The 24,811-nt window shown below is 60.0% G+C and overlaps 1 protein-coding gene across 3 annotated transcripts in view; it reads right to left on the bottom strand.

The window, feature by feature from the left end:
• DLGAP2 (DLG associated protein 2) overlaps positions 1-23,982 on the bottom strand; it is a 228,210-nt gene extending 204,228 nt beyond the window's left edge. For 2 of the 3 annotated variants that reach the window (XM_036228968.1, XM_036228967.1), the window contains exon 1: positions 23,852-23,982. The gene's annotated coding sequence lies outside the window, so the exon portion shown is untranslated. The remainder of the gene's footprint in view (positions 1-23,851) is intronic. The other variant, XM_036228966.1, reaches the window with a different exon arrangement.
• Between the last annotated feature and the right edge of the window lie 829 nt (positions 23,983-24,811).

Raw genomic sequence — 24,811 nt, 5'->3', positions numbered from 1 at the left:
TACGTTAAGCAAAACTACTTTTCAAAAGTGGAGACAAAAAAAAAAAAAAAAGAAGGAAATTCTCAAAACAGAGAAGTTGTTGCTAGCAAAACTTTATACCACGTTAAAAAATGAACTCCGAATGGATCAAAGAACTAAAAGTATAAAACTCTTAGAAAAAACATAGTGTGGAAACATCAAACTTTCGCGTACATATCAAAGTACAATGCGGAGTACAAAGTCCAACGTCACCCCACGGACTGGGAGAGAAGTCGCAAACCACGTATCTGGTAAGGGACCGGTATCCAAAATACGCGGAGGACCCCTAAACGCAACGGAAACGATCTTTGGAACCCCAGCTCACAAAGGCGTCTAAGGGCCTGAGCAGATATTTTTCCAAAAAAGATACATGAATGGCCAATAAGCACATGAAATGATGCCACCATCACTCGTCATGGGGGACATGCAGGTCACGTGCAAGGAGGCGGGAGGCGGGCCTCGGGGGACGCTAGGTCTGCTGGCACCTTGACCTCAGATGGGCAGCCTGCCAGCGGCAGGAAGCGAAGGTCTCGGGCCGTGAGCACCCGGTCCGTGTGGCCCATCACGGCGGCCCAGGTGACAGGAAGCGACCCCTCTGCCCGCTGTGTTCCGTGAACGGATGGCTCTCGGGGGCTCACGGAGGTGGACCGTGCGGCACCAGCCCGTTCCTCTGAGCAGTGTTCCTTGAGATGCCAGCGTCCACCTCGCTTTACTCACTCGCGTCCCAGGACCCGCTGGGGCTTGGCCCTTGAGGACAAAGCCCAGCAGGGCCCAGAGGAGACGCGTCACACGGCACCTGAGCCGAGGGCCTGAGGGCTTCACAGCCTCACCTGGCCGCCAGCCCCGCGTGCCATAGTCACACAGGCTGCTCCACACCGAGCTGTAGCCGGAGGCCCCGCGTGCGGAGGCCCTGCTCTGTGGGCAGCGGGCCAGGGAGAGCCGCCAGCCCCCGCGGTCTCCCACTGTCCACCACCGCTGACCTGGCAACTGGCAGCGAAGACCTGGGCCAGGAGGCGACCTCTTACTTGGAGTAATAAGTGAGGCTTTCACAGCATTCTTCATGGTGCGTGTCTAGAAAAATCAGTGTGCATAACACCACGATTCCAGCGCAGTGTGAATCGAAGCAGAAACCGCGTCCACGCCCAGGGACCGTCTACACTCCAGGAAGTGGGGAGCCGGCCCCGCGTCTCCCTCAGGAGCTGCTCCCCAGCGGCGTGGGCACAGCCCGCGACTTCTGGCCACTTCTGGACGCACAGGGGCTTTTGACGCCCCACCGAGGGTTGACGAGCAACAGCAAACGAGTCGCCAACAACGGAAATTACACGCTGTCTCGTGCACGCACCAGAAGAACGGACTAATTCCCAGCTTCTCTTTGAAAAATAAAAATAAAAAGGAGCCTGGCATCACGTGGCAGCACCAGCTGGCGCCAGCGCCCGCCCTGGGGGAGGTGCTGGGGAGGTGCTGGGGGCCCCGCCCTGCCCCGTCCCCCGGGGGCCCCTGCACCCCGGGACCCGCCCCCGCCCCTGCCCTGCCCCACCCCCATAATCCGTGCGGCGGTGTGGACGGCTCAGGAGCCACCTCCCAAAGGTCTCAGCCTGAAAACCGTCCCGGAAGCTTCACAAACATGAATTCTGCACGAATGACCAGAAGACGCAGGAAACCAAGACGCAGGTGGACAAAGACCTGAGTCACAAACAGCCGCCTGGAGGGAGGGCGTTCTGCACCGCGTCCCCGCCCACCCACGCAGGACGGCTGCAGCACCCACACAGATGGCAACCGCACCCACACTCACACTCACTCACAGCATCTGCACACCCACTCACACCCCCGCGGCATCCGCACCCACACAGACGGCGTCCACACCTTCCTGTTGACGGCGAAATGTGAATAACATGAAATGCACCGTTTTATCCGTCACAGGTGTGTCGTGCAGGGGCATTAATGACCCTCGCAAGTGCATTGGCAGCACGATTCCCGAAATTGTCAGCGCCCAAGACAGAGACTGTGCCCATCCGAGCAGTGGTCCCCCCTCCGACCCGCCTCCCTTCTCACACGGGCCACCCCCACCGCCCGCTGCGCCAGGGGCTGCAGGGCGCTGATGTCCGGCACCCGCATTGCTGCCCTCACTCCACTTGGCCTGCTGCCTTCCAGGTTCGCCATGCTGTGGCCTGTGCCCGAAGGTCACTGTTTTTGGAGGCTGAATAAAATTCCGGTGTGGGGACAGACCACGTTCACGGACGGGCACGGCTTGTTTCCCCTTCGGGGCACGGTGAGCGAGGCTTCCCTCGCCCCCGCAGACACCCTGAGGGATGCACCTGGGTGTGGAAGGGCCGGGAGCTTCCTGGCCAGCTGAACCACGCCCATTCCCAGCAGTGGTGGACGATCATTCCAGCTTCCCGCCACCTGGAAAACACCCCGCAGAAGTCATTCCCCTGTGCTGTTGTTTTGGGGCGTTACCTGTTTTGTTGTTTGACTTCGCCATCACGGCAGGTAGCTGCGAGGTGGTATTGCACTGTGGTTTGGGTTTGCATTTCCCTGATGTCGGTGACACGGAGCATCTTTTCATGGCTGTGTGCTGACCATTTGTGTATCACTCCGAAGAAACGGCAATTAATGTCCTTTGCTCATTTTTAATCGGGTGGTTTGCCTTTTTGTGGTTGAGTTGTAGCAATTATTCATACAATTTATATAATTATTTAATGTACAAACATTAAAACCTTACTAGATATATGATTTGCAAATATTTTCAATTGGTCTTTTTACTTTCTTGATGGTGCCCTTTATGCAAAGAAGTTTCTTTATAATGTAAACAAGGTCCAATTTATCTATTTTGTCTTTCACGCCTGTGCTTTTGGTGTCATATTTAAGAAAGCACTGGCAGATCCAAGGTCATAAGGGTTTGCCCCTAGGTCTCCTGAGAGTTTTCAGCCCGTACGATGGGATTTGACCCATTCTGAGTTAGTGTCGGTGCGCGGTGCGAGGTAAGGCTGCAGCTTCGTGCCTTTGCACGTGGACGGCCGGTCTTCCCAGCACCATTTGTTGAAGTTGCTAGTCTTTCTCCACGGAATAAACTCGGCACCCCTGTCAAAAACCACCGGCGGCAAGTGTTAGGGCTGCTCCTGACCTCACAGCTCCGTTCCGTTCGTCGAGATCTCTGTCCTGTGCCAGGGTCACGTGCCTTGTTTTCATGTGTCTCTGGCATTTTCTCATTTCCCTCGTGATTTCTTCTCTGCCTCTGCGGTCATCCAGAAGCTCGCTGCCTCGTTTCCCCAGACTTGTGATCTTCGTTTTCTTTCCATTATTGCTGGTTTCATTACCTGGTGTTTATGTCACTCTTCGGAAAGTTATAAAGACGTGTGAGGCGGCCCGGCGTCTCACGCTGAAGGGCGGCGCTGAGGGCTGGAAGGGCGTGCAGTGCCGTCGGGTGGCGAGCCTGCCCGCGTCTCAGGTCTGGTGGCCTCAGGGGCTCAAAGCCCCACTCCGGTTTGCTCTGCTGTGAACATGGGTGGCTGACGTGTCCCCCCATTTCTGCGGGGCTGCTTATGTCTCCCCTCGGTGCCATCGACGTGTGCTGCATATGCTTACAATTGTTACACCTCTCGATTGACTGAAACTCTTACCAGTACGTGAAGTCCTTTTTGTTTCAAGAACCCTTGAGTTCCATCAGGACGCATGGCTCTAGGATGAACTGGCAAATTCACCAGCAGGCTCATCACCACTGCCTGTTTTTACACAGCCCCAAAGCTAAACATTGTTTTTACATTGTTAAATGATTGGGGGAAACTCAGGATACTGATGTTTCATGACACGTGAAGTAACGCAGAATTGAGCTCTCGGTGCCGTGGTTTCACAGGCACGTGGCGTGCGCTCCCTTTGCGTGTGGCCCCGGCAGACCGGCACAGCCTGCGCTATCTATTATCAGACCTTTTATGGAAGAAGTTCGCACATCCCAGCTCGAGAACGAAGGTGCCTCTCCAGCTTACCCTGCAGACAGGAACGGCCGCTTGACTCAGTTTGAGCGGCGAGATGTCAGGAGAGGTGTTGTGCGACTTAACGCCGGGAAGTGTCCCCGTCTCTGTCGCCCTTGCTGCTGGCTGCAGACGGACAGGCAGCCGGATGAGGTGGGGCACACGGCTCAGGACGGCCGAGCAGCAGGGCGGAAGCAGCCACGTCCCCCGAGGAACTTCCACAGGGCCCAAGGGGTCCCACACGTGGCCCTTGTTCGTAGTCTGGAAAAGTTAACTTCCCTCCACAGGCCCCTGGCGTTTCGGGGCTTTTTTTTTTTTTTTTTTTTTTTTAGTGTCACTTAGAACCTAATACAGAACGACACCGACCTGCCCCTAGAACCGGCTGCACGTCCCTGTCAGCGTCACGGCAACGACATCAAACGCCGTGGACTCGGCAACTGATGACTTTGTTCCTGGTGCGGGAATCAGCAGACGCCGCCGCGGCCGATAGTGGGGCCCGTGCCGTGACGGTCCCCGGGTGAATGATCTCCTCCTTTTTGCATCCATGGCGTAACAGGCTTAAGAATACTCTCAACGAAGGACTTACATACAAAAGCGAAACGGGGCCCCTACCAGACACAGCACTTACAGTCCCCCAGCTTTCAAATCCGCGCGGCCCCCAAGAGCCCTTGAAAACCTCACAGTTCACGTTACCATTTGCAGGACGATTGAATTACGTTTCAAATAAATGCGTACACAAAACCCCAGTAGAAACACAGACAAAAGTACAGAGATTCGGGTTGAAATCTGGGGGGAGGAGGCGGGACCCACTCGTTGTGCCCTGACTTCCAAGTCCCTTCTGCGACACTCAGCCTTCCTCACACGCTTTCTAAACGCCAACTCGAAGTCGCCAGTGAGACTCGCTCACTGCCCCCGGTCACCGTCAGCTCAGGTAAGCAACAGCCACGGCGCTGGGAATCGCCCGGGTACCGCGACGCGCATCATTTCTTCCCGAAGCTGCACTTTGCTTTGAAAAGGTTCAGTGGATCTCCAGGTGGATTTTGGTACACGCTTTTTAGATGGTAAGTTCCATAAGCAGCATCCGTGACCGCGTGGCTTCGGCCCAGGCCCCGCTGTGGTCTCTGGGGGAATCAGGGTCACAGGTCTCAGGTGCCGTCCGCCCGCCGGGCCCACGAGCTGGTGCGGCAGGGCCAGTCGCACGGGCGGGTTTCACTGCCCAGTGATAAACAACACAGGCCACAGCCACACGGAGGACACGGGGCCCCGGACGGCTACTTCCTACTTGTTATTCTGCCAGAAGACAGGTTAGTGGGTTTTGAAAGAAACGTCAAAGTGCCAAAGGTACATAACGGGAGTTTACGTAAGTTTTGGGTGGAGTGATGCACAGGAAGTGAGGAGGTTAGTGAGGAAGGCCCTAGAAACCACGGTGATGAAGCCCCCGCTCTCCCTCTTTCTTCAGAGAGCCTCCCGCCTCTGCAGTCCAAGCCACGTGAGGACCATGCCGGCCGGCCAGAGCCACGAGCAGCCACCTCTTACAGTGAGGGACCACACTCTGCTCTGGGGGAGGCCCGTGGCTGGCCCCTCGCTGACGTGTTGAACCGTGAGACCCAAAGTCGGCCTCCGAGGAGGGGGCTGTAAGATGTACATGTCCCATCGGCGTCAACAGGACTTAACACAGGACGTTTCTGACAAAGCCGGACACCTGGCCAGACGCGGGGGCACTCTCGGTGTTCTGAAAGACACACTGTTTACTTTATGACGCTGTCTTTTTGTCTGTTTTGCTTTTTTTTAATGAGGAAATCGTCCGCGAGGCACCGCGACGGTCCCTCTGCGGCTCCTCTCGGCCCTGCCCGACTAGGCGGCCCTCGCGCCTCACGCGCGCCCGACACCCCGGTCAGTCCATGTGCTCTGAGCCGGCACGACACCTGCGGCATCTGTCACCCTCCCGAATGGCCACGTGTCTCCCTGCTTACCAACGTCTCTGTGTCTCCCGTTCTTCACGGACCCAGCAAACTCCGCGAGGAGAAGCTTCCTGCGCGACAGGGGCCCCGCTCACGCAACAAAACCCCGTTTCGAGGTGCCATGTACGTGGCCGCCCTCTCTGCCGTGCTCCCCTCCAGCCGCGCACGGCGAGACCCCCGCGCCAGCGAGACGGTCAATTACAGCCCCTCGCACTCGACCAATTTTACCCAGAATCGGATCTGAACAGAGGCTCATCATCTCGATACACAAAAAGTGTCATTTGAAATTGGTAACACCGTCCTTTGCTTCAATAAGATGTAACTCTCCCAAAATCACATTTCTCGAACACGGATAATGACAGCATGGAAAGGCAGTGCGGTGTCTCCCCACAGCCGGGTCCCAGCCACCCTGAGACCTCTCCACGGACCCCACAGCCTCACCTTCCTCCCGTGCGGCGGGCCTGGCCTGGGCCCCAGTGGTCCCTTACAGCGTTGTCTCTGCCCCCTAAACCCAGACTCCCGATTCCCCAAACTAGAGCCCTCGCGATCGCCTCTGCCCCAAGTCCTCACAGAGGGTCACGGACAACTGTGGGGCACCGCGGGCGATGGATGTCCCAGACACCGTGATCACCGCCATCGCCACGGTCTCCAGGGTGCCTGAGCGACCCTGTGCACTCGGGCCACACGCTCGGGCCATCCACGCCACCTGCAGACCGCGCCCCTGCGGCTGGCCCGGCAGCCCCAAACCAACCCCGTTTAAAACACCTGAATGGGCAGGTAGAGGTTTCACGCTGTGACTCCTCCTCCTTCGGCAGTCGATAGACGCTCTGTTCGCTGCACAGAATTTCATCCTGAGGTAACACGTTTTAGGCTTGAAAGTTTTTATGGAACGTCACTTCATAGTTCTCTGTGACAAAGGAATGCATACGAATGAAAATTTACATTTCAGGACATCCTGTGACCGCGAAGTGCCAAGTGTTTTACACGGACGATGCGAAGTTTTATTAATAATTTTAAACGTAAAAAGTAAACGTTCACTGCTTCGTGGTAGAGCTCTTCTAAAATGTGTCCTTGGATGAACATTACTCCTTGCTGGGCTGGCCCTGGACTCTGGGTCGCCTTCGGCACCGCGTTTTGGGTTTTTCCACACGAGCACGAGAAAGTGTCTCACAGAGACAAGCAGAGCTCTGTCACCACGGCCTCGCTTCAGCCAGCGACTCCCGCGAAGACGTCAAAACCCACAGCCTTCCTCATCGAAACTGCCCTGCGGTCCACCAGGGAGGACCCGACTCGGTCCTCGGGCTGTGTCGAGGACAAAGCACGTGGGCCACCTGAGTTGCCGGGTCCTGAGCATCACTTGGGACAAATGAACAGAGCAGGAGACCCCAAGCTGACGATGTCACAAGGATAAAGTAGATTTCTGACAAGAAAAAAAAAAAGGCAAATTCATCTCCACGAAGAAAACTGAGAAGACATCGTGCCGTGTAAAATGTTGTAAAAAAGAGAGAGAGAAACAATAAAAAGAGACTTGGAAATAAAAAATAAGATCATTGAGATTAGAACTTCTATGGCAGTGTTAGAAGGTAATACTTGGAAAATCTGCCAAGACATAGAACAAAAATGTAAGAGATGTAAAATATATCATAGAAAAGGCACACAACAGTAAGAATCAGTCTCGGAAGAGCTCCTGCGTCCAGAACGAGAGATTTTCAGGGAAAACAAAAAAAAGGAATGAAAAAGGGAAAGAAAAGACTGAGTGAACCACAGGAAAACCAGACGGCAGGGACTATGAAAGAAAACGACACAAGAGTTCACGGCCCAGAGAAGGCGCGTCATCCCGGGGCGTCCGCGTCCACACCGCCCGCCGCTCTGGAGAGGGGCGACCCCGCCCTCGACGGCGTGTGACCGCTGATGCCGCGACAAGCAGGAAACCACACGCGTGGAGAGGGGAGCTCAGGTCGACGGAGATACGGGAATCGGAACGTCCAGCAGAAACCCCGAGTCCCAGCGGACGAAGGAAAGCGGCCTCCGAAGTTCCTAGGCGAGACCGTTTCGCCCCTAGAATTCTCTGCGCAGCAGAGAGACGTCCACGCAGCTAACGCAGAGCCTCGGACGGCAAGATCAGAAGAGTCACCACCTCTCCTCTGATTTTCTTAGGAAATTAGTTGAAGTAGCAGCCCCACAAAATGAGAGTGAAAATTGAGATGGAAAAAGATAGGAAATTTAAGAAATAATTGGCCCAACCAGGCAAGAACAGCTGAACAGGGCCAGGCCACACCTGGCACAAACCGGGAGTCTGGCAGGGGCAGGGCCAGGGGACCACCCCCCGCCCCCCCCCCCGCCCCAGCCGGCAGGGGGGATGGGCGTGGTCACAGCTGAGCAACGCCCAACTTTCCAAGGCAACAGGGAAGGAAAACGCAAGAAAGGAGAAGTCTTTAGAAACTCCGGGAAGCTGTTTGAGAAGGCCACCCACGGAGCGCCGGGGCCGCTCACACGCAAACGCATCCCTTCGTTTTCCATTTTCCACCAGTGGGAAAAGCGCCCAAACTGACTACGATTACCAACCACGTCCTAGCCACACAGCGACGTCCTGATCACAGGGCCCCAGGGAGCCGCCTACAGCTGCCACCCCCCACCCCGCCCCGACTTCACCACCAGACTCCATCAGAAACGCGACTCTAAACAGGACCTTCGAAGACCCGCAGCCTTAGGTCAGGACACTGGGTCCTCTGTACGGTAACGTCCGGCCTGCGGACACCGCCCCCCGGCCACTGAGGGCCGCCCGCATCTGGTCACCAGGCGAGAATGACCAGCGAGAGGGCTGGTGGCCTCGAGAGCCACAGGCGGCGCCCGAGAGTCGCTGGCCGCGGCCGCACCTGCGGAGCGACGTGCCTCGAACCCGCCGTGACCCCCCCAGATCTCCCGTAACCCCGCGACGGCGCCGCCTCGGGACGTAACGGGGGACAGCGTTAGACCGCGCTGGCGGGAGGCGCGTGTATTCTCATAAACCTGCCCCACCGCTGCGTGACGACCCCTGTGCTGGACAGGGAGACCGACCCTGAGACGTCTGAACGTGAGAGCCACGTGGCCAGTTGCCAAGGGAACGACGACGCGAAGGCGTCGGCATGGGGGGGCAGGAGGAAAGGGGGTTTTGGGTCCGACAGGACTGAGAAATGCACACGGGTCGAGGACTGAGCGTGTTGTGAGGAGGTGGGGGAGCTCCCGGGCGCGGGGGCCGGAGGCGGGGCCAGAGCCGCGGGGCGGGGCCGGAGGCAGGACCGTGGGGCGGGACCCAGAGCGGGGGCGGGGCCCGGGGCGGGGCGGAGCCGAGGGGCGGGGCCCGGGGCGGGGCCTGGGGCGGGGCAGGGCCCAGGGTGGGGCGGGGCCCAGGGCGGGGCGGGCGGGGCCCGGCCGAGGGGCGGGGCCCAGGGCGGGGGGTGGGCGAGGGGCGGGGCCCGGGGCGGGGCCGGGCCGAGGGGCCCAGGGTGGGGCGGGGCCGGGCCGAGGGGCGGGGCCGGAGGCAGGACCGCGGGGCGGGGCCCGGGGCGGGGCAGGGCCTGGGGTACGACGAGGCCATGGCCGAGGGGCACTCGGGGCCCTCGGGGCCCACGTCGCAGGCTCGGGCCGAGTGGGCCGAGTGGGCCGACACTTCGCCTCCAGCTTTGCAAAGGGCCAGGCAGGAACACAGAAAGGCAACAGGGCGCACAGCCCGCGGAGAACGACGTGATAAAAATGCTTCAGAAAGACTCTCCCGGCAGCTGCGTGTAGGAAGGCTCCAGGCGGGGAGACGGGGGCGAAGGCGGCAGGGGGCCCGGGAGCCCTTCCAGCCCCCGCCGCAGGGCGCGCTCGCCGGGCAGGGCAGCCGGGGCCAGCGCCCTCCGGGTCGGGAGGCTCTGGGCCTGGCCTCATGCCCCGTCTGTAAACGGGCAGGACCAGACGGCGTTGCAGTCTGAGACCTTTTGATACAGTAAGTTCTGTTCTTGGGGACACAGGATGATCGGTGGGTCCCGGGGCGGGACGTGGCCGCGGGCTCCAGGACAGGCGAACCCCGAGCCTCGCGCCTGATCGAGGTCCGCTTTGGCAAACCGGAGTTTACGCATTCCTACCAGGTCCACGTGATCTTAAACGTGGAAAACCGTCCACGTTAACCAGAACCAGACTGGAGGACACGCTCAGGTAGCAGGTGACCGACTTCCCACCCAAGAAGGCCCCTGCCACTGCCTGGAATCGCACCGTCCTGCGGGCTCGGCCCGAAGCCCCAGAGCCACCCCAGGCGCGCCCTGCCCCGGACCCTGTGCCGAAGCCCCGCCGGCGCCTCGGGGCCTGCCCCCGATGTCACCCCCATCACCCCCGACATCACCCCCGTCGCCACCCGTCACACAACCAGCACTGCTCCACAGCTGAGCTATGAAGATTAGTCCCAAATTTTTCACTAACTTAATTGTCTGGATACTTACTTAACATTTATCTCCCTCCACAGACACTTATTCCAGCAACGAATTTATTTTCTGAAACATGAGTAACGCAGCACAGTGCATGGCCCATTGGGAGTTTACAAATCAACACATCGAAGGAACGAGTTATTCATCGGCAGTAAACTCCAAATTCACGTCCTCTTTTGTAACCATCAGATATGCACCAAAGAGTTACATTCTGAAGGAGCACATAACGAGCGAGTTTCTCGAAATTCGGCCAGAGTCGTCTGGATTGCTGCTCACGGCCAAGACGATTGGCCAGATGGCTGAAACGTATCCGGGTGACGATGGCGCATGCGCCCTTTTCGCCCCCACCCGGCCCCCGCGGGGAGTGGAGGACACGATCGCACCGTCCCTGACCCTCTCACTCCACCTCGGCGGGAGGGACAGCCCGGGAACCCGAGCCCTGGCCTGCAGCCAAGCAGCCGCGTCAGCGCCCGCGCAGAGGGACCGCACCTCAGGGCCTCAGAGCACCTGCGGACGGACGGAGCCGGCACCGGCTGGGAGGCGAGGGTGGACGCCGCCGCGGGGTCCGGGCAGGTCAGGCTGTGAGGATCAGATCACCCAGACGCTCCCGCAGAGGCCACAGTGCTGGTGGCTGAGAAATCCCCGGGGGACAGCCGCATGCAGTGGACGCCTGTCACACCCTCGCCCAGCGGGGGGACCCCTGCCTGCGCCTAGCTGGGGTGTCACCTCCGTGCGGGACAGAAGTCCACACACGTCTGAGCCCCGCGGCCTTGAAATGCCGGTCTCCTGTCATTGTGGCCAGGCCGCCCCCCACCCCACTGCAGTCTGTGGAAAAATCCATGTTTCTGTTTTTTAAAACCTCGAGGAAAATAATGATATTTACCTCGTTTAATTGTCTCGGCTCATCTCCCAGAAGGACACACAGGCGCAGTTAAGAATCAGACAGAGCTCCCCGGCAGCCCCTGCCCCAGGCCCCACAGGCCCCTGGGCGTCTCCCCCCTGGCCCCGGCCGCCCTCACACTCCCCCTGCCCTGGCCACCCGGCGCCTCACCCGCACTGCCCCCCTCCCTCTGTCAGACCTCGAAGACCCCAGCGACACCTCTGCCCGACAGCAGCACGAGCCTCCCTTCCTGGGGAAAAAGTCTGCCGAGCGTCACTGCGATGCCACAGCCCCGTCCCTCCCGGCACCTGACGCCCCAGCCCCCCAAGACAACGCCCAGGCGGATCGCCAAGGAGCAACGCCACTGAAGAAAACTGAGCCCCTCACCTGCCCCGACGTCCACTGCAACAATCGTGTCCCACGGGGCAGAGGGCGCAAAGGCAGCCCCGGCACGACAGGTGCCGCAGTGTGCCGTGACCCCAGGTTTGTGTCCCCCAGTCTTCAAGGCCTCTGTTTTCACGTGTACAAGAGAGAGGTCGCGATACTGGACCCACGCAAATCGGCCGAAAGGCAGTCTCAGTCTGCGATCTGCGCGCTCTCGGCCGGGGGGCAGTGGCCGCTGTTTGCGCCACGTTTCTAAAGGTAATCGCTGGGAAGCAGGAGTCTGCTTCAGTGGACAGAGGAGCGAAATACGCGGACGACTGTCCTGAGAGGCTGGACGGGGACAAGCGGTGGGACGCCAGGCTCCCCGCTGGGAGGCCAGGAGTCCGCACCCCGCTCCCCACGGGACAGCCGCGAGGGTCAGCGGTAAGACCCCAGCGCCTGGCTGACCCGCAGGGCCCCCACGAGTGTCCAGGTCGGCCTTTACGGACGCGGCATTTCCTCGTGCCGACTCAGGCAGTTAAAACAGAGCCCACACCTCCTTCTCGGGGCACCCGCGGGGCTCGGTGCCGAACGAACCGGCCCAGCGCGTGGGTGCAGAGCGAAGAGGGGGCTCTCCTCCGGGCCACCCACACGCCGCCCCTCCTGCGCCCCAGACCCCGGGTCCCACTCGTCCAGAGAGAGGCCGACTCCGGCCACCCACGGCCACAGCCTCCGGGTGCTCAGTGTCCCCCCCCCCACCTCTGTGCCCCTCTCCTGACTCTGAACCCCTCGGGGGAGGGGTGAGGACTGTGACTCGCCCACCTTCCGAGCGGTGACCCACACAGACGAACCCCCGAGGGTGCGAGACCAGTCCTCGCTCACCGCCCTGTGACAGCGACGAGCACCCTCGGGACTCCCCGAGGGTCCCCTCTGCCACCCTGCCACGTGAGAGGATGACGGAACGCTCCGTTGACGCCGACCTCAGAGCCTGGCGTGAGGAGACTGGAGAGACAGAGTGGCAACGTCCACGCCGTCAGCGGAGACAGCGCCCAGGCGGCCGGGGGGCCGGGGGCCGGGTGAGGGGACGCGGCTCCCGGTGCCGTGTCACGGAAGTCGGGGACGACTGACATAAGCCAACAGCAATGCTGCCTCTTTAGGAAAATAATTACAACAAACTTGCAAAAAAGTCAGATGAAGCAGAAACTTAAGACTCACTGTAAAATGTAGGAAAAACACGGGAAAATCAGAAAAAGGCTTCCTTTTTTTAGCCTCATGATTCATCTTCTCTAATGTTCTCAAAAGAGAAAACGGCGCGGGCCGCGGGGAGAGCTGCGGGGTGGCTGCGCTAACGCGGAAGGGGGGCAGCGACACCCGGCGGCCCCCGGGCCGCGCCGAGCGGACGCCCACGCGGCCGGGAGAGCACGCCGGCCCGGGGCAGGCGGCCGAGCCCGCGGCGTGGCCTCCGGCCGTCTGCCGACGCGGAACCCGAGGCACGGCAGCCCGGCCGGCTCCCCTCCGCCTCGGCCCCCCGGCCCGCGGCAGCAGCTCCCCGTCGGGCACTGGACATTTTTCAGACACTAAATTTAGCCAGCTCGAGTCCTCCTTGTAAAATGCCCTCACACCGACCCTTCTGAAACAGGACACGTACATGTCTTCACAAAGTTAGAGCGGGCTCCTCCCCTGCGGTCGGGCCCCGCCCGTGGGGACACGGTGCCACCGCGGGGTGTTCGGGAACACCGAGGGCGCCCACGCGGACTCACGCCCCAGACGCCGAGGATGCGAGGGTTGTTAACCACCTTACACACAGCGGCCCACGCGATGGGCCGTAAGAAGTGACTTTTAATTCGCCTGTTACCACCGCTGCCCCGGCCACTCTCAAATGCTGCGGCCGCAGCACGGACCCCTTATGAGTTTCCTGTGCATGTCCTTGTCCATCTTGACGCATCATGAAAAATCCGAAGCACTCAGGGAGCGACCACGTAAAAGGATAAGAACAAAAGGCGGGCGCAAGGCCAGGCTCACCGGGCAGGCTGCGGCTCCTCGCCTGGCCCAGTAAGGGCCCTTGGGGCCCCCATCCGGCCCGCTGACCCTCCCCTCTGCCGCTGTTCGGCCTGGTGCCGCTGACACTCACCACGCTCAGCTCTCAGGCCCCGGGACTCTCCGGGGGTGCGGCAGGGCTGGTGGGGATGGGCTGGTGGGGACGGGCGCCTGATCGGTCGCTGAGCAGCGATTTCAGGTTCTAGAGGACTCCTGCACCCTGTCGGCGCCCCACAGCACGGCCACTGCGGATCCCTGGGCCAGCAGACGGCGCCTTGGTTGGAAAAGCGGCCTCTGCAGACGTGACGACACTGACCTTCGGGGGCCGGGCACCGAGGATCATGCGGGTGGGTCCCGGGTCCCGTGACCAGAGAACCCTTGGACGACACAGATTCGAGGCGGGAGGAAGAGGAGACCCGGGAAAAGTCACGGGCAGACGGAGCAGACCCCAGGCGGAGGCGACCGTGTCCGGCACCAGGGGCAGGGAGGGCCCTCCCGGGCCCCCTGGAGGGCTCGCGTCTCTGGGACACCCGGGCTTCGGACTCCTGGCCCAGCACCTCGAGCTGCCACACTCCCGTTGTGTCACACGCCACGCGGTTTGTGGAAATTTGTTACAGCAGCTTCGATAAGCTAAACGCATGCGTTAGTCCAGTAATTCTGTTTCTAAGGTTTACTAGAGAAAAAAATACCTAGGTTTTCAGAGACTATGGGAAAAGATATTAATCACAGAATAATGGCCGAACATTTTTGTAAGAAACTTAGATGCTGAACAGGAGGGGACGGCTGGCTCATGCTGTGTGTACCTCGGGTGAAATCGAATTGTCGATGAATGTTTTAAAAATGTAGGCACATTCTCAGGAAAAAAAATACATAAACTGGGAAAAAAAGGATCATTCCCCATTTGGGCTTAAAAAATAAGAAGACGAGAAAGAAGCATGCAAGACACAAAGACAATTATCTCTAGGTCGTGGCATTGTTGGTGACTTTTAAGGCAATTACTCGTGCTTCTCTATCATTTCCACATATTTAGCAGAGGAGAAGACCAGAAAAGAAGGAACAGCAAACTAGGAAAGCAGCCTCCAGTCCCAGCACCGCCCGGCGGGGGGACGAACTGCGTCTCAGGGCAGGTTTCAACAGGCGGGGTGACGGCCACTCAGGCGGGGTGACGGCCACTCAGGCGGGGTGGTGGCCACTCAGGCGGGGTGGTGCCCACTCAGGCGGGGTGATGACTGCCACAGCAGGAAGGTCTCTGGGGCCCAGGAGGCGGGCTGCAGACCCGACGGCGGAACACTCCCCTTGGGTTCCTGTGTCCTTGTCCCTGGGAACACGCTGAACGCTCCCCGAGGATGACCCTGAACTCGCAGCAGGGGACATGGTGAGAGGAGGGGGCAGAGCCTCAGGCACATGGACGGTTGATAATCCAGGCGTCTCGCGAGGCCACTGAATTTATAACACTGTGTCTCCACCAAAGTCACACGTACGCTCTTCTTTACAGATGCGGTGTCCACTGCAGGTGACACGAGGTACCCTGGCCCCCGCCCCTACTGCTTGGATCCCAGTGCTTTCCCAGGGCAAAGGCCAGATGAGGGCTGTCTGCTTGGGTCACAGGAGAAGACGGGACATTTGCTGGGCTGACGTCCCGCGTGGCCCGCGGTCAACCCCGGTGCAGGCACCCTGCGCTTCTCTGGGAGGCTGGGTCAGCCCGTCTCTGGAGGGTCACCTGGAATGCCGACAGACCCTGCTCTGAGGCTGCCAGGCCACGGCCTCGTCCGCGGCCCTCACATCTGTGATCCTCTGACGGTCCCTCCCGTGGGCTCCGTCTTGCTTTGGCCGGAGCGTGTTTCTGGGCCTCGTGGCCGGAGAACACTGAGCAACACAGCCAGTGAGCCACACGGCGTGACCTAGGCACCGGTGGCTGGCCCGAGCCAGACTGTCACGTGGGTTCACGGGGACTGGCCCAGGCCGGACTGTCACGCGGGTTCACGGGGACTGGCCCGGGCCGGACGGTCAGGCGGGTTCACGGAGACTGGCCCAGGCCGGACCGCCACACGGGTTCACGGAGACTGGCCCGAGCCGGACCGTCACACGGGTTCACGGAGACTGGCCCGAGCCGGACTGTCACGCGGGTTCACCGGGCTGTCAGAGACTGATTCTCTTCCGCTGTTTGCTCTACGACACCTTCGCAACCTCTCAGTGGCTGGGCATAGAGAAGCCCCTTAACTAACTGTGCGAGCAGAAGCCTCAGTGACCGTGGACAGTGAGTCCTAACCCAGCGCCGTGATGACAGCTGCACTAAGCACAAAGGCCCTGGCCGGGGTATGATGTCGGGGCGGCAGTGTGGTAGGCGGCTGGCAGACGACCAACACCCTTCCTGATCCCGAGGGAACCGGCCTCCCCTGCCCCTGGGGAAGCAGACCCAGCTCGGCCACAGGAGGGTCTCGACCCCAGTGACGGCCCCATCATTCCCGCCAGCAACCAGTTCAGCCTCGATGGGACAGGGGGCTTCCAGGGACCTCCAGGCAGATCTCCTCAGTCCGAAAACGACTCCCGGAAGGTTGTGCAGAAACAGGCAGCTGATCACACACCCTCTCTGTCTCTCACGGCTGCAGGCGGTGAGCAGGACATGAGGCCGAGGCCAGCAGGGTAGGTGTGGCCATGTGAGCTTCCAGGCCGAGGCCACAGGCTCTCCCCACGTGGTCCCCCAGCTGTCCCCTCTCCTGCTCACATGAGGATGACCTTCAGGACCTCTGGAGATGGCCAAACCAGAAGAGCCTGGTCGCAGAAGAGCCGGGTCGCAGAAGCCACCGCCAACCACGAAAACCTATTTGGACTTGACGTGGCTACAGACCAACTTCCACCCTGGTACGCGTGAGGGTCATTGTCACAGCAGCTGGCTGACACTAACAAAGGGGCCCCGCCCCCACTGGCTGCGGTCACACCGTGAATGATGACCTCGGACTGGTGGTGGCCGTCTGTCTGCAACACGACGGGCTAAGTCAACACAGTGAGACCGCAGAGCAGAGAGGGGACAAAAACCGGGCTCCCGGAAGGCATTCTGCCTGCAGCCGTCTATCCCACGAGCTGACAGACAGTCCTGCCGGGGTCCTTCTGTGTGAGTCTCCCTATGACCCACGGCCAAACACAGTCGGCCTCCGCGCTCACAGACACGCAGCCAGTGTTCCGATCCACCCTGCCCCGCTCGGCACACAGTGACCCGATGCCTGACGCCACCAGCGGCCACAGCGGCACCCCGCATGCACGGCACCCGCTGCGCCCACGGAGCTGACATTCCGGCAAGACCTTCAGGGGTGGTGGCTACCAATGCAGGCCCCGCGGGGCCACGCGCGTGACCTCAAGCCCCCGACCTGCCCCCTTCCCTGGCACACAGCGAGTGCGCGGCAAACGCGAGCTGCCGCTGGGGGTGGTGGGGGGCGGGGAGGATGAACACTGAGAGAGACGTCAGTGCGCACGGCACGGCACGGCGGAAGGTCACTAGGCGGGAGACGGGGAGTGCCGGCGGCACGGAGTCGGCTCATCGGCTCATCGAGACCGCTCCGCGTGGGGGAGGGGTGACCCCACGTCAGACGTCCGCAGAGCCCGGCGGGGAGATGGGAGGAGAGCGCCCGGGGACAGGACACGCAGGCGCTACCCAGCCAGGCGGCGTAGACGGTGCAGGCCTTGGCCCTGGCCTGGGCGGGTGGACACAGCCCCGGCAGCCCCCCACCTCTGGCGGGTGTGCGCCCTCCAGTCCTGCCTCTGAGCCCCAGAGTGGCTGCAGGGAACCGAGACTGCACGGGCTGCGCTGTTCTGTGATCCGCTCCCCTCATTCACGGAGGCTGAATCCGCCCGTGTGTTAAGTGTTTAACTGTCGTCGGTCGCAGAGACGGCTACATCTTCACAAAGTGGCTGCATCGCGATGAATGTTTCCATCTCCTGTTATCACTATTTTCCAGCATTTTACTATGAAACAAAGCTGTAGTGAACATCTATTTAGTTGATTTCCTGAAAAGTCATCATTATTTCCTTAGGACAGGAAGACGTTACTCAATAAAAAGGCCATTAGGGAAACGAAGGAGCGGGTAAACTGAGGACTAAGGGACACTGCCCTTTGTTTAAAGAGGAATGTAACCTGCCCTTCGCAGTATAGCTAAAACTTCGAGTCTAATTAGCGACAATCTCAAACATTATGTTGTAAATCCAGGGATGTTATGTACTTAAACAGCCACAGCAAAAGTTTGGAAACACAGCATCCAAGTGCCTATGAAATGTCTAACTTATCATAGCATAGATTCTACAATAAGTTTTTAATAGTCACAAAATAGACTTTCAGAAATTTGTTTAGAAAATTTCAAAATATTACAAAGAATGTCAGAAAAATAAAAGTTATTTTTAAAGAGCCAAAATTTTCACATTATAAACCAATAAAAGGGAGTGCAGACCCGCAGTGTGGCTGGGAACAGCGTTGGGTGAGGGGCCACGGGCCTGGGGAAGCGGGCAGCACCGCAGGGGTGAGGGATTTTGTGGGAGCCGCTCAGCGGCCAGCCAGTCATGGGTTTACTTGTTCACGTTTGCTGCGTAACATGACTCAAGACGCGATGACAGACAATGAGACGTGCCAGATCTGTCCAGGCCACTGTCCCTGTCAGCACCGCGGACAGCGCCTGGCGCCCGCTCAGGATGCTGGGAGCACACGCTTGGCCCTTGCGAGGAACGTCTGGACCCGAGGCACAAAGGACCACGGGGTGACTTAGTTCTGGCACCCAAGGGCTGGGGTGCGTGCCACCGGGGAGGGGAGGGTCACAGCTCAGTGGAGTGTGGGAGGGTAAATATGAGGAAGACACAGGGAAGAAGAAACTGTTAATGGGGAGTAAATGTGTGACCAAGTTGGCTCCGAGAGGAGTTTGGACTCCGGAGGGCCACGGTGAGGAGAGGGGACAGTGGCGGAGGGGGGGGGAGGCGGGGGGCTGGGGGACCCGGAGGCACACTTGGCGCACACAGACGGACGGGCCTCCTGCCCTGGGCCCAAGGCGAGCACGGCCCCGCGGCCCTCCTCGAAAGCTGTCCCTCGGAAGGGGGACACAAAGGGCGCCGGCAGGGCGGGGCGCGGCGTGGCCACAGCGGTCAGTGCTGCGGACGCCGCGGGCCCATCGTGCGGGGCCGGGGGCACTGCCGAAGCTCTCGCTGGGGGCTGCGCATGGGCGGGGGCCGGGCCGGGCCGCGGGACGGGCGCGGGGGGGGGCACCGCCGCGACGCCTCCGTTCCGGCGTGGCACACTCAGGACGACACGGCCACCTGCCTTTGGCTAAGACGGGTCCATTGAGCATCTACATGAAAGCGCTTTGGGAAATAAGAAGACACTTACGCCCTGAGAAGCCGAGCTGTCCACAGCGCACACACCGAGTCCACGTGTAAACGCGAAGCTGCGGCAGACCGGGGCGTGAGAAACGGCGCGGAGGCTGCTCCTGCACCCACGGGGCTCCCCGCCGGCCGTGGAGACGTGGGTAAACCCGGAGGGGAAGTCGGGACCCCCGCCCGTGTTCGCTATGCCCCCGGGTTCTCTCAAAGCCTGCCGCCACGCCCCAGCACGGAGAGCACTGTGCCTTACAGCCGCCCTGTGCTACACCCCCCCCCCCCAACCCTCCGCAGAAAGGCAGGTGGATCTCACACCGGCTCTCTCAGCGGGCAGCGTCTGCTAACCCGAGCAATGAGTGTGCGCGGCGCCGATAAGCCGGCCCAGGGGGGCTCGAGGTTCCGGTTCGTGTTCACTCGATTCAGAGCTGAGTTTAACACCGAGAGGCTCACGCCAGCCCTCAGGGTCCTGCCCCTGTCCCGCTCATCATGCCATTTCTACTCCATTAATACTTCCACCCCTGTCCTTTGGTGGTTGAGCCGTGTCAAAACTTGTCGGAAAGAGGTGGCAAATATATAAGAGCAGACAAGAAACAACAAATACCTAAGTTTTATGAGAATGGCTTGATTACTTGCTTCCGAGGCGGGATGGCTCAAAATGGACCCGATTTCATTTCTCTGTGATGAAAACACTCAGCGCTTACTGCGCATGTGCCGTGCGCACGCTGCTCTACATGCTCACCGGCCATCGGCCACGTGGCCCTCTGACACCTGTCAAGTACCACTGCACCTGTCCGCCTTTGGTGCCTAGGGACGGAGGTGGAAGGAGGCCGGCCACTCACTGAGTGATGCTCGGTGCCCAGGTGGTCTGAGCCCACAACCCCCACTCACACCCACCCGGCCGGTGGAGAAGGTGGCTGGTCTGCGTCGCACGAAAATCACGGGACAAATTTTAATTAAGCACAAGAGGGTTAAAAAATGTACATGTTGCAGGCCCTGGGGAATCATCGTTTCTGTATTTTTTTCTTTAGTGCAGCATGTGACACATCACTGTAAAGACAAAGATCCGTGAGATCTACAAAGTTACCTTTTTAATGTTTTGCTACAATTTTATGGATCAGCCAGTTTCAAATGTTCCCTCCTCTTTAGCAATGTTTAATCTTTCCTTTTTTCCTGTGCATGCACAGGAAAAGGTAGACCACACATGCATGTCACCAGAAGGTGCACGGGACTTGCCCTGCAACAGAGCTTTGCAGTGGAGGTTGTTAGAGACCCTAAAACCCTTACGTCCCATGTGGTTGTTGGGGACAGAACAGGCACCACAAAGGAAGGGCTTCTTAGTTTCCGTGACGGACAACGGAGCGGTTACGATGGCTCCAGGCAGGCTGTGGAACCCAGTGCTCTCTCTTCCTAGCAGGGGCTGCTGTCCTCCAGACATCCCCTGTGTGTCAAACTGGCCGCCCCTCCAGGCCACGAAGTGACTGCAGGAACCCCAGGTCCCGCCCCGTCTTTGGCTTCGCCTCCTAAAGCTTCCTCTTTCTGGAAAGGCATGTGCGGTCCTTAGCTCAGGTGACATGTCATGCTCTTCGCTGGCATAATGACTCTTGAGAGAAGAGTGGGTTCTGTGACATCCTTTCACCAACCAGAAGCCCATCTTAAAGAGACGGCAGGTCCACCACAGCCAAACCCTAGAAGTGGGCAAGGTGACTCCAGAGAAATCCACGCACAGTTGTCCTTCCGGTGGGTTCAGACATGGCAAGTACAGCCAGAGCAGAGCCTGGCCTGGCCAGGGGGACGCCTAGGAGACCCCCCCAGGGAAAAGACAACTCAAGAACGAATGCAACTGACACCCGGCACACAAAACCCACTGGCAGCGGCCACGGTCGGGCACGTCCACTTCAGAGCGACCGCAGCTGAGAAGCCTGCAGGCGAGGAGAGCAGAGCCCGGCCGCCCAGGGCTGGAAGCACCGGAGACCAGGAGGGGACCCTTCCACAGCAGACGGAGCCAGCGCACAGAACCACGCACGAAAACAGCGAAACCGTGGTGTCCGTGTGAACCCCGCTGCCCTTGCAGAGATGAACACTGACTCAAACCTATTACTCAGGACGGTAACTGTAAAAGAGGGTGACCTCCCAGTAGCAGACGCAGGAGTGAACTGGAACGTGTGTACCCTTCAACTCGCCCCGTCCATGCCACAGCCCCGTGCTCGGCTCCCTAAAAATGAGTGTTTCCGTCACCAACGCAAATTACCACGCTCCCTCTTTGTACGAACGCGCACCTAGAAAAAGCGGAACACGTTTTAAAATTTGGCAATCAGCTAGGAACACGGTTATCTGATTAAAATAACTTGTCAGTAAAAGTGGTTGATTAAGAATGACGTTTAACTGCATGGAACGCTCTGCCTGCTCACTTCCTGTATGGGAGCCTGCAATCCTTTTAAAGCCAACATGCTGCCAATGCTCTAAATACGACTCCCATCTGGCCAAAACGATGAATCATACTTATTTTTATTGTAGCCAATGAATGACCATTGCATATCCATTCCCAGGATCAATAAATGACACACTTAATTAACTTCCCTTTAAAATCTATAATCAAGGTGTACATCATTCAGCTCCTTGGGTAACTGAAAATCATGATGTTTTTCTGAAATATAGTTATAAAAGAATCACAGCATTTCTTCAATTTCATCACGTAGGCACGCCGTGGAAGATACTGGTAAAAACAGAGATGCAAGTGCTCTAACAATGTAAAAAATATTAGAACCCTTTAGTTTCAGAATTGGTTGGATTCTGGGTACTCGAATTTTGCAAAGCACTTTTTTGCTTTTAATATTTAATTTGGAATTTCTACCAATTTCAAAACTGAAGTAGACAAAAATAGAAGAAGCAAAGCATTGCCATAGGAAGGCATATTTATGGGGAGAATAATCTAAATTCTGTAAAAATAAAGTGTTCGCAATTCATCTACATCACAAGTAACCTAAGGAGTGACAAAATACTTAAAGTCTTACAAAAATGTTGGTAAATACATGTTTATTTCAAGTTATACCACTTTAAATAATTATGCTGGAAGTGTGAAGTTCTTTGGAAGCAAAAGTAGTAAGATGAACAGTATGAAAAGCTGACTTAGAAAGCTTATCTGAAAAACACCTTTGTGGTGAGAAAACGTTGCTTTTAATCATTTCATCACTCTGGACTGACCGAGTATTCCTTCAGCTCCTGAAATGGAACGTGCAGGTGGAGCCACAGGCTCAGGTGACTCCCTAACCTAACCCGGGTCCCGCCAATGCAGGCAGATGGCTTTCTGACAAAGTGTAGGGCCCCCTGACAGGCGGTCACAAACCCCACCTCTGTGGAGCTCCTGCCCTGGACAGGACGTCTGAACTGGCAGTAGCCAGGGCTGCTTCTGAGGGCTGTCCATCACCGGGTCTGCTGCTCTCATGGCCCCAGGTGTCTGGGCGCACAGCGCACCCCACCGCCCCAGGTGTCTGGGCGCACAGCGCACCCCACAGCCCTCAAGCCCTGCGGCCAGAGGCCGAGCATAAAATAGTCTAATTTGTTCTCTTCCAAACAATGGAAAAGTCACACCACCTGAAAGGAAATGGTACACACACTCCACAGCCACTGCTCCAGCCAGACCCCAGCCGCCCAGCGGCCGCACGAGGCAGTCTGGCTGCTGGGAAACCCTGACTAACGACATTTTGTAAAACACCATAGTAACAACGTGTGACCTGCCGAAAATTACCATTTGCTCATCATTTCGCCATTTTCCCCTTGGTTACCTATTAACTTCCTTTAAGAATATGAAGTGAAATGGAGAAGACATTGTAAGGCGCATCGACCTCAAACCCCAACACGCGTCCTTCCCTGCTGTGCGCTCTCCTGCCCCCACCACGGTCCGAGGTGAGAGAGAGGCACCTGCGGTTCACAGTTCCAGCTCTTACACCGCCCACGGCCGGCGCCGGCGGAATTAACAACGAGAGGGAGAAGTCGCCGGCGAACGCTTTATTTTTAATCACTACGAGACAGTGCCGGCTTCTAAGTCCCGCATCCCGAATTCCCAGCCCCGGCCATTCATCCGGACAAGCGACCCAGGCGGCCGGAGTCACAGCGGCCGAGAAGTGAGCGGCGCACGGAAGGGCAGGCGCTTCGAGTTTACCCGCGAACCGCCAGCGGCCGCGCGTGTCCCCCCCCCTCCCCGCTGCCAGCCTCCGGCCGCGGGGGTCTCCGCGGGGTCGCCCGCCCAGCGCTCCCTGCAGCCCGCGCCGCGTCCCTGGCCCCTGGGCTCGGCCCTCGCCCCGCGCGGCGGCCGGCGCGCAGCCTCCCCCGGCCACCTGGCCCGCCGCCCCCGGCCGCCGGCGCGCGGCGCGATCATCGCGTCCTCGCTCTCCCCGCGCTCGTTAGCGCGGAGCGGGGAACAGCGACAGCCGCGGCCGGGGGAGGCTTGGTTACGGCACCCCGCGCCGGAGCGCCGCGCTTAGCAACCGCCCCGCGCCCCGCGCTCCCGCTCGCAGGGCGGGCGCGGCCACCCCCTCGCGGCGCCCCGCCGGCCCCCGCTCCGGCCAGCGGCCCCGCGCTCCCCAGCGCCCCGCGCGCAGCCCGCCGGCCGGCGCCCGGCCGCTGCCCAGTCGGGGTGCGCTCCCCACCTGCGCTCGGCGGGGGAGGGGCGCGGCGAGCCGCCCCCGGCCCTCCCGGCCCAGCGGAGGATGTCACCGTCCCGGCGACCCCGCCGCCGTCGCGGGGTCCCTGTGCCCCCGACGGCTCCCGCGCCCTGCGCCCCGTCCCCGCACCCGGTCCCCGCGCCAGCCCCGCGGCCCCGGCCGCTCGCACCTTCCTCAGCGCGGACATCCTCAGGCGCCCCAGGTCCGGCGCGTGCGGGGCCACGCGGCGAGCCGGCCCCTCAGGCCGGATGGGGCTCGCGGGTCGGCCCGTCTGTCCGCGCGTCAGTCCGTGTTCCGTCCACAGCCGCTGCCGCCGCCGCCGCCGCCGCCGCCGCCGCGCGCTCCGACCGCGCTCGAGCCCGGCGCACGGTCGGTCCTCGCGGCGGCGCCTGCGCACTGGGCGCCCGGGGAGGCCCGCGCGCTGGGGGGCGGCCGGCGCGGCGGCATCTGGAGAGGGGCCCGCCCGCCCCCCCAGCCCCGCGCGCACGGCCGGCGCGGGGAGCGCGCGCACCGCCGGGCCCGCCAACTGTTGCGCGGGGACCCGCGGGTCACGCGGGGACAGCGAGGACACGAGGCGCCGGGAGCACGCCGGGGGGCGTCCGCCCGCGGCCCCGGCGGATGCGGGAAGCGCTGGGAAGTTGCCCGCGGACCCGACACGCACCCAGACACCCGGGCAGGTGCACCCGCTCTGGACCCGGAAGAGCGGCTCGCCGGCGCATTGGAGCGGGGCGCTGGTGCACAGGCGGAGTCTTCTGCACACGCGGATGCTCCCGCGGCCGGAGACCTGTGTTCTGCGTGCTGGCAGCGGGGCTTCGTGCGAAGGTGCCATCCGTCCTGGGGCTGGGGATGCCCCACTGAACCCCCCTCGTCCTGCGCGCGCAGTGCTGTGGAGGGGACGCGCCCTGCTTTCTTCCCACGGCGTCACGGTGAGTGGTGGGGTCCCAAGGCAGGGATCACCCGCGGGCCAGCAGCACGGGGCCCTCACAGCCGAGGGACGAAGTCGGTAAAGCTGCATTGACAGCCTGCAGCGATCTGGACAGTTTAGCGACATTGACCACGCTGTGACAGACTAACTAAACGCATGGCAATGCCCTTCCGGAATAGGACTGCGGGTGGGGAAGGAAAGTTC

This window comes from Rousettus aegyptiacus, unplaced genomic scaffold, assembly GCF_014176215.1.
Source record: "Rousettus aegyptiacus isolate mRouAeg1 unplaced genomic scaffold, mRouAeg1.p scaffold_m13_p_11, whole genome shotgun sequence".
Classification (NCBI taxonomy): Eukaryota; Metazoa; Chordata; class Mammalia; order Chiroptera; family Pteropodidae; genus Rousettus; species Rousettus aegyptiacus.
The sequence above is the reverse complement of the archived record's forward strand: the minus strand, read 5'-3'. Positions and strand labels throughout refer to the sequence as shown.